The following is a 9367-nucleotide window of genomic DNA, read 5'->3' on the forward strand; positions in this document are numbered from 1 at the left end:
GTCATATTATATAATAACATTTTTTATGACATACTGACCACCAAACCAAAAATGTTAGAAATCTGGTCACCTTAGCTAACGTCAGCTACGTTACTTGCTGTGTGTGTTTTTACTCTGTATCATGTTCATTTTCTGTACCAAAACTACTTTAACTGTGTGGATATTTTCTATATCATAACTTTGTTATGAATTGGCGCTACATAAATAAAATAGAGTCGAACATCATGTTATATTTGTCCTGGTGTTTGATTTCTTCACTTACACCACCTTTAACCACGTTACAGAAGAGGTAGAAAAGGGATGGGTGGAAGGTGTACAGTAACACGGCAGATGACTGAGACACCCAAGTGTTTCTGAGCTGCAGTACTAAATTTGCTTCACTCCAGTCCAACCAATCATTTTCACAACATGTACTTCACAGACCTTCCTCACAGCAGACATTCTGGCTTGTCGAAGCAGGAAAAGGAGAACAGGTGAAACAAATTTAATTAACAATGGCTCCGTTCCATCAAGTGGTCGCGGTAAACCGTGCCAGTGATCCAGCACGCGCATCACCAGGACCCTGGAATTACCTCACTTTAACGGGACGCAGTGGATTTTAATGTTACCAGTTTCAACGGTGCTTTTCCTGCTATGATAAGCCAGAACGTCTTCTGTGAAAAAGCTCTATGGCGTGCGTGCTGCGATGCGAGGCTGTGAAGCACCTGTGAAAAAACAAAACCGGTCCTGCACCGTTTCTGCCTACGAAAACTCAGTAACAGAGACTGTTGTGTTAATTAAATTCAATTAAACATTAAACCCATTCAAATTAAAGCTGTGAGCGGTTAAGACAGTAATTTACCAAGTTGTTATTGAATCATTGACATTTGCTTTAACACCTGAGTCAGCTCTACTCGCTGAATGAAACCCATTAGAGGCCGATCAGCCAGCACATCGAACACAGATTGGACCAATACGTGTAGTTTGACCTACAAATTAATGTGTCAAATCTGTCCTAAGACGACAGAAAAGACATGTCAGTTTTTCCTCTGACGTAGGGGCTGCGTTTGGCTGTACGTATGCCTACTTTGTGGTCAAAGTGGGGATTTAACATTTAATACCAAGGAATATGGCAGATATATCCCGCTGCTGAGGCAGTGTAACATCTTGAGCAGCAGATTTGAGCAACCTTGAGTGTGTCTGAGTGATTTCTGTTCAAGTTCAAGTATCTGTTCTTATATGTCAATGGCTCAAGTGTGCTCTCTATCAGTCAGGTTAAATTAATGACGCTCTGCTCCGCTGCAGCTCCACTCACATACTCTACACCAGTGGTTGGCAATAGGCGGCCCGCGGGCCAGAACCGGCCCGCCAGCATTAATATCTGGCCCGCGGCCAGATGGCTTTGATAGCAGAAAAATAAAAGATAAATAAATTGACAGCGGCTAAAATACATTTCAGTCATGACAGATACAGTTACTCAGAAGAATGTAGAAAGTTGTGCGGCGCTGCGGAGAGCCCCCAGTTGCAGTAGTATCACGCGTAATATTCATCCAGCCAACGATCACGAACCGTTCACAGCCTGTCGGCACCGGAGAGGGGGCGGGGCTGACCAGGGCAGGAGATCGCAGAGCGACCGGCCCGCTGCGGTCGTCAGTGATCGTTTCCTCTGGCAGGAGCGTCAGTTTCTAGCTTTTTTTCTGGCTGTATCTTTCTAAGATCTGGTCAAACGCTGTCCCTGGAGCATCTTGTAACAGTTACAGCAGCTACCCAGAGAGGCTGAAAGGAGAAGGACGATTTATAGAAATAAATCCAAAAATGTCGGCTCCGCATGATCCATGATAAGATTAATGTCAGTAAAGCAGCTGTCAATATGTTAGAGACCCCCAAAATGTCTCAAATCCTGCTTTTAGGGGAGCTGATGTCTTATTAGGGGGAGCTAAGCCCCCCCGGCTCCCTCGTAGTTCGCACCCTGAATTTCCTCAGGGAAATGAAAATAAGCGTCCGCGGGTTTATGAATGCGGATCAAACGCCGGGCGCACACGCACTGCAGCACGTGCCTTATTGTGAGCATGTGCAAAAGTGTCCTTATAATCAAGTAATAAGGGGGGAAAATACACGCAGTTAATTGGAGTCCTGCACACAGTACCCACTGAGCTAAACATGCACATGAGGACACAAGGATTTGAAGTAATTTGACTTTGTTCTGGCCCGTCAGGTAATGGCTTGAACTAAATTTGGCCTGATGCCAGACCTTTTTGTCGACCCCTGGTCTGCACCCTCTACAGGTTCTTTATTCCTATCCAGAAGGTGAACAAGAGTTTCCTCATTAACACTAATGTGGTGTTTTAAACAGGAACACTGTGATTCCTAATCAACAGCCTGTTCTTAGAAGGAGGCGATATAACCCTAAAGTCATGTGGGCCAATCAGAAGCCTGAACACAATATTCCAGGGGTCGGAAAATAAGTCTGGCATCGGGCCAAACAAAGTCAAATTATTTCACATCCTTGCGTGCACGTTTAGCTCAGTCAGTTCTGTGCGGGACTCTCGTTTGGAAGGTTGTTAGATCGTTTCCAACTAACTGTGGATATTTTTTTCTCCCTTGTTAAACAGATTGATTATAAAGGACACTTTTGCACATGCTCACAATAAAGCACGTGCTGCAGTGTGTGTGTGCGTCCCGGCGTTTGGTCCCCATCCATAAACCTGTAGACGCTTATTTTCATTTCCCTGAGGAAATTCAGGGGAACCCAATCCCACGTTTACCCACGACTTTTATCAGAGCTGTGTCAAGCAGGCCAGAGTCTCTTTTGAATGTCGTTCAGAACTCTTCAAAGTAAAAGCTCTCAATAAACTTGTCATAAAGAATTGCTGCAAAAAAAGTTCTCACGCCTTTATTTTGGAGGCACAATCACTTAGGAGGAAACGATTATGTGAGTAACTGTTTCAGCTATCAATTTATTTATTTTTTATTCCTCTGTTATCAAAGCAATCCGGTTCTGGCCCGCAGGCCGCCTATTGACGACCACTGACCTACGGAAATTATGCATTTACATTTATTCATTTAGCTTTTGTCTGATGGTGCTTTCAGACCAAAAGCGAAGAGAGCGTTCGGGGGCAGTTAGTTTACATACAAAGTCAATAGTAAGACGCGTAGAGCCGCAATTTCCTGTTGGGCGGCGCGAAGGAATTGGAATTGAATTATCAACTCAAGCGAAGAAGTCGCTGTTGAGATTGTCTGTAAGTCACCGACGGCTTCAGAGCGATGTGTGGAAAGGGCCGGGCAGAGCGGGGAGCAGCGCTGCAACCTTTAGACAAATAAACACCCGAAGTCGGTCGGATTCTGCTCTGACAACTACGCCGTTTACTCGCGGGAGGAGCTCGGAGTTAACTGCTTTTATTAAATTAGCTTTTTACTTTAGTTTTTGGGATTACAACGTTGATTTATCTAAACTCCAGCTTCTCAGCAGCTTCTGTGCACATCCGGTTCCAGTGTTGTTGTTCGCGTCGTTAGCTCTGTCGGACTACGACTTCATATTTATATAAAAATTGGACAAAGCTGGACATTACTTGGAGAAAAGAAAGCGAGGAGGTTTCTGGTGAGTTCAGAAAACATGTGTCTGTAACTTTATTCCAGCTGTCGTTGTACTTTACTGTGACTAAGTTAGCATAGCCCTGATCGATCCGAGCTCCATTCAGAAAACAAACATTTTAGAAGTTATTGTCCTGCTGGCAGACCTGACAAAGAATCAGTTCATATGTTTAAAAAATCTGCATCATGTTGTAGTTATTTCAGCATCAGTTTGATCCGTATATATCGAAAATATACACGTCAACACTGCAAAGCCTGGCACGAGGTTTTCAAAATGGTTCGTTTTCAATTACCTCAAACGCTGCTTGAGTGTGGACGGAAGGACAAAACGCAGAGAAAAAGCTACGCTTTAAAAATATACGTGTGCAGTTAATTTCCCTGCCTCGTTAATCAAATTTGATCGCTCGGCTCCAGCAGGCCCACCAGCTGTTTTGCCAGAGCGTTCAACAGTAATGTAAGGCAACATTTAATAGTCCTTGCAGATACATAAAAAGACTACTTGGGCCGATACATCCCATGTCAAGTCACTGCATTTTAGCCTCTTTGAATGTAAAGCACAAGTTATATTTTAACATACCTTTTCCAACATGCACTTTATCCTCTCATACAAATAATCAGGTTACTCCAATCGGTGCAGCACACAGAGGACAGCAGAGAGTAATAATGGATGTAACCTACTATTATTATTATTCATGCAAATGAAGAACATTTGACAAAAATACTTAGAGACAGAACAGACGTACAAGCGTGTAGATGAATGTGTGTGTTTGGCTTGTGTGTCTGCATCTGTGCGTGTTCACTGAGTGTGTGTGTGTGTGTCATTGCTTGTGTGTCAGGAGCTTGAATGAGTGATGCAGCATCACCTGGGGGAGCCCGCCAAGTCAATCTGCGATAACCACTAACACTGAAAACACCTGGACCTGCACGGCTGACTGGATCGTGATATGCAGTTTGCTGTCTCACCGCACGCACACACCTAAACAATGCAGAATAACCTTGATGTGTGGAAGTCTGTACCCACCTGTTTCTGCGTTCTCAGATGAGCAGACAGACATGCAGACAGGTTAAAGGTGACCTCTACCTGGACTCAACACACCGACAGAAACACACACACGATCGGCCGTCTCATAACTCTGCCGTGACCGACACTCGAGACAGATCAAACGCACACAGTGAGAGAGCGTACTAACCCGGCGGCAACATTGTCCATACTTCAGTCTCCACACACACCGTGTTAAATCCACATGTGACGCTGAGTGTGAGTTTCAGGTTTGCTGCAACGATATCCAGAAAACGATGTGAGAGAGAGAGAGAGAGAAGAGAGAGAGAGAGAGAGAGAGAGCTGGCTGCTGTGATACTGAGGCAGAGAGCGACCTACAGCTCTGTTATACACTCCAACGTCGATTACTCTCTCTATCACCCTCTCTCTCTCTCTCTCTCTCCTCATCATCATCATCTCTCTCGCTCGTCACCCTCCTCCTGCTGCTCGACCATCCCCACCTCTTCCACCCCTTCCCTCTCTCTCTCTCTCTCTCCCCCCCTCCCATCCATCTTCCTCACTCTATCCAAATCTATTTTTCCTCCTCGCTCTATGCCAACCCCCCTCCTGCTAAACACACACTGGAATGGAAACTTACAGATTCATTACTGCTGGGTAAAGATGAATAAATCTAAAAACACTATTTCATTCCCATCACTGAACACTTCCTTGACGTAAAGGATGATTCTGGTTCGTCACAACTTTGGCCTTTTTGTAGTTTTAACTAATTATTTCTATCAGTTAACCGACCCTTCGCTAAGCCACACTCCTCTTAGTTACTGTCGCTGACTTTTATCACGGCGCTGACAGTGTCAATTACTGCACAGAAACATTTTTTGGAAAAAGCGATCTCAGAAAGACAGTTTTGCAGTTGCATTATACATCTGAAGGTTTTATTCAGGCTGTCAGTCTGACTCAAAGTGACGTAAAAACGCCGCAGGAACAGCGTTTGACCAGATCTTAGAAAAATACAGCCAAAAAAAAGGTTAGACAACGACTTCTTTTGCATGTCAACGGAGCGCAGCCATGAAAATGTCGGACCTCAGTTATGGCGCTTTTCCATTACCAGCTCAACTCGCCTTGACTCGACCCTGCTCCGTTTTCCATTGCAGACAGCACCCCTCAATGTAGCTCGTCGTCATAGCGACGCCACACACAACTGCCGCTACGTAATGTGCGGCCTCGCCAGTCTCCCGCGGGTCGCCGCAGGCTTCCCTCGCCGCCACCTGCGGAGCTCCTCAACTTCGAAAACTTTCAAGCACGTTTTTGTTCCGCCATCACTTCTCGTAAAACTGTCAATATTTAAAATCTACACAGCTGATTTCTCACCTCAAAAGTTCTCAGAAGTGGATTTAGTGATGAAATAACGTACGAAAACTGTAAAATATAAACTTCCTGTTGCCTCTGTCTGGCGCACACAGTGATGATGCAGTGAATAGTGACGATCCTCTCTGACCAATCAGCAGTCTGTCGTGTCTTCACGTCACATTTTAGTTTCGACTTGAACCTCGACGGAGGTGATACAAAAAAAAGGTCCAACTTTTCCACAGTGGAAAACCAAACAAAGGCGAGTCCAGCTGGTACTGTGCAGTGAATAAAAGGCGCGTTAGCGAGAGTCCTATACTGCGCTGTGATTGGCCAGCTGCGTATTCGGCAGTGTGGATTAGCGAAGGGTCAATTGTCAGAAACATTGTAATGACCAACTAAGAGGTTAATGGTTAAGAAACAGAAGCAGTCAGACGCTTTCTCGATAAAGAATGAAAGAACTCTAGAACCTGTTCTTGGGCTGAACGATTTGTGGGCGGGCGGGAATCGAATTGCGATTTTTCTGCCAGATATCGTGATTATGATTTGATTTGCGACTTTAAAAAAAGTTTCAATATTCATGGTGTGTTAGATCAAACATGTCATGGAGCATTACAACATGAGACACCATCAAAATGGTGATGTAGCACATTTTTCAAAATAAAACACTCTGTGCAGATCGTATAACAAAAATCAACACAGTTAAAACAGACCAAAGAGAAACAATTCAACTACGTAGCCTATTTAATTATGGTAGAAGCACAGAATTCAAGGACAACTGAACAAATCAACAAAATCTGCAAAAGTCAGTAAAATCAGGCAGGCAAAACGCTCTTATTCTGAAAATCCTTCTGAATTCACGAGACAGTGGCCCTGTCCCAGTATCCACACTACGCCCTAAGGTCTTCCTCGAAGTGAACATTTGTTTAAAGTGCACTTAGCGGAGTAAGTGCGCAGGGGCCCGAAGCTGTGAAGAGAAGAATTGGGAGAGTTTTGCACACGTTACCATCTTCGTCACTTCTGCTGTGATCAGGAAAGCAAACATGGCAACTGACAACTTCCATTTAAACTTCCATTATACCCAATAAAGTGAAATAAATGCATTACAAAATCGCGCCTAACATTTACTCTACTAACCAAATGTTGTCACAATTTATAGATATTGATCAAAAATGTGAATTCTGCACTAATGTTTTGAGCGTCAATACAGATACACATTGGGATTCTGGGAAAAAGATTTGGATTATTTTGTAACTCAATCTAATCATTTAATCAACTAGAAGCCAAGGATGTAATACTACACTATGAAAACAAAAATCTGATGGTTAAATGGTTAACTTACTCATCTTATTAGGTAAGTACCACGTCCATAAGATCAAGATCTCAAGATCCCGACCATCATTCGAATTATTTAGAACAGAATTCAGAATGTATTGAGTCTATCCAATTTATAAATGACCTTAATGTGCCTATACAATTAATTTTGTTACAGGAACTATCTATAGAAATGTAATGTTTATACTGCCTTTAGCAATATGCCAATACTTTCTTATTGCACCTTATTTTTCTATTCCTATAGTTTTATATTTTCCTTAAATTATTTACCAGAATGTTTATGATATGTTTATTTTTACATGAATGTAATACTCACACATACGCCTACCTGTTGTGATGCCTAACCTTGTTAACTTCTTGTGAACCAAATAAAGATTTTCGTGAAAATACGGACACGCTGACGAGGAGGCTAAACCCCGTGGGCGTCTCTTAAGGTGTCGGGGAGTGAGGTTTACTCTCTGCACAGTCTCACTGGTTTCCGTCACACGGGCTTATAAAATACAACAAGTCAGCCTTCTAAAAAATACATGTCCAATACCTTAATCACCTCTGTTCCTCTTTTACTTCTAATGTGTCATTAGCAACTACTCGTCAATAACAGGGAGGCCCTTCTAGGAGATCTGGATCTCACTGTCCTCACTGTCACAGAGGTCAAGGCCAGAATCTCCTCACGAAACTCCTCCGAATGCCTGTCACCTTGTCACGGATAAGGGGGAAGCCATTCAAAAACTCCAACTCAAGGACCTCCGCAATAATCTCAAATATCCTTAAAGACACTCAGCCTTTTAAATTATGCCTGGAACCTCCTTAAAATCATATATGTTCCCCTTTGCCCAGAACCTCCTCAAGAATAACTAGGAAGCCCTTTCAGTAATCCTGACGCCTCTGCAATAACAGGTTTTTGGGGTGGAAACACTGCATTTGGAGTGGTGAGCCTCCTCATTGGTGACACCCTTCTGAATCCTCTAAAGAACCTAACTAATAAAGAACCTCCTCATAGACTTTACATCGACAAGCCAGATTCTCTTCAAGGATCCCAAAAACCAACTTCGTAACCTCCATATAGTCTTCTGGAATTTTCCTCCTAAAGGATTCTCTGGGTTCACAACATATTCAAACCCCTCCCTGTCTGTAATTCCCTCTATTTTCCCCTTAAACTTCTGCATCCTTAAACACTCATCATGAGTGACAACAAAGCCCTCCTGGATCTCCCTCAAACTCCTTCTTCAGAACTTCCTAAGAATCATCCATCAAGGTACCGATCACTAATGACCCTGATCCTCCTCCTCCAAGAATTCTGCATCCTCCTCAAAAGATCCATTCAACCTCTCCAAAAATGTTTGGAAAACTGAGACCTCAAAACGTCCCCAAGAACCTCCTCACATTTCCTTGGAACCTCCTGGAAGACAGGAGTATGTCTGCAGAACCACCTCTTCACTGACAGAGTGGTCCTTCCGGGACATCTGGATCCTCCTTAAAAACCTTCAGCATCTTCAGTTGTCTCCGAAACTTCCTTCATGACAAAATAGAACCTCTTCTACGATGCCTGCAACCTCGTCCAAGACTTCTGCATCCTCCTTGCATTTCCTTGGAACCTTCTGGAAGACAGTGGGTCCCAGCTTTATTAACCATTGCTTTTAAGACCACTCATGCTTCTCAAGGATGCCCCCAACTTACTTAATAGGGATAGATATCGCTACTCGACACCTTTATGGTATCGACTGAAACAGCCCAGTATCGAGTGGAATCGAAACGTCTCCAGTCAAACCTGCACTTCAATCGATACCTTTTGTAACCAGATAGTAGCAAAAAATTATCAAACCAGCCAAACACGCAAACAACACAGAGAAAGAAAGAGACGAGCAGGCTTTTTATTTTTCCTGTCTGCATCATAAACTGTATAAAAAAGGCTGCACGCGCTCAGTCCATGCTGATTTTAACACCTTCAGGTGTTCTGTTGCAGTTTCTCACCACAAGCTCGGCTTTCCGTTGGTTTCATCTCCTGGCATCATTTAACTCTTCTCTCTACATTTTTATTTGCTGTTCGCATCACTTCGCTGCGTTCCGTCACATCAGTTAAAGCTTTCGTGGCGCAGCAGCGATCGGCTGATTTTCTTG

This window comes from Micropterus dolomieu, linkage group LG19, assembly GCF_021292245.1.
Source record: "Micropterus dolomieu isolate WLL.071019.BEF.003 ecotype Adirondacks linkage group LG19, ASM2129224v1, whole genome shotgun sequence".
Taxonomy (NCBI): Eukaryota; Metazoa; Chordata; class Actinopteri; order Centrarchiformes; family Centrarchidae; genus Micropterus; species Micropterus dolomieu.